Consider the following 948-nt stretch of genomic DNA (forward strand, 5'->3'; position numbering starts at 1 on the left):
AATCACCTCTATGATATCCTTGCAATTGCTAACGTGAATACTCCGCGAGGAACTAATAGAGAATCCTTTAGACTTCACTTATTTCCGTTCACTTTAAAAGAAAAAAAGCTAAGTATTGGTTCGCTTCTCTTGCCCCCCATAGTATTACTACTTGGGAGCAATTAAAAACTAACTTTTTCAAGAGTTTTACCCTGCTAGTAAAACAATGGAAATAAGAAAAGAGATACAAGATTTTGCACAAAAACCAAATGAAGAATTTCATGATGCATTTGAACGCCTCAAGGAATTGTTGCTTTCATGCCCCCATCATGAATTTCCCTGTTGGCAACTTGTACATTTCTTTTATTATGGAGTCAAAACTGCCAATCAAACCATGATTAATGCCTCGTCTGGCGGCCCTATTATGATGCAAGATAGTGAAGATGCTTGGCGATTCTTGGAGCAGTTGAGTCATGGTTTAAAAAAACTACTCAGCTAAGAAACGGGACAACCCAGTTTCATCTGCTGCTTTAGTTGGACTAGACAAAAACTGGAAAAATGAAGTCAAAACTGATATTAATTCTTTAAATAAAAAATTTGACTTACTACTCTCTAGTCTAGGCAAAGAGAAAGGTGTGTTTTTTTCGCAGGGACAGAAGATATGTGTAAGCTGTGGAGATTCAGGACACATTGCAGATGATTGCATGAGAAGTCAAGAGGAAATCAATCAAGTGCATGGCTTTGCTCAATTCCAAAATAATCCACGATCATTCAATCGGAACTACAACCAGGGTGGGAACTACAACAATGGGAATTTTAACAACAACCGTCAAGGGAATTACCAAAACCAAAATCAGCCAAAACAGTTCCAACAGTCCAACTTTAACCAAGGTGGAACATCAAAGAAGGAGGAAAGGGATGGCAACAAGTTGGAAGAAATCATGGAGTTCATAACCCAAACATATTAGA

General features: G+C 37.9%; 1 non-coding gene across 1 annotated transcript; it reads right to left on the minus strand.

Annotated features, from left to right (window-relative positions):
- Positions 1-208: 208 nt before the first annotated feature.
- Positions 209-315, minus strand: LOC111876363 (small nucleolar RNA R71). Its single transcript, XR_002844992.1, has one exon. It is a non-coding gene; the product is annotated as a small nucleolar RNA R71 (small nucleolar RNA).
- Between the last annotated feature and the right edge of the window lie 633 nt (positions 316-948).

This window comes from Lactuca sativa, chromosome 1 (assembly GCF_002870075.4).
Source record: "Lactuca sativa cultivar Salinas chromosome 1, Lsat_Salinas_v11, whole genome shotgun sequence".
NCBI lineage: Eukaryota > Viridiplantae > Streptophyta > Magnoliopsida > Asterales > Asteraceae > Lactuca > Lactuca sativa.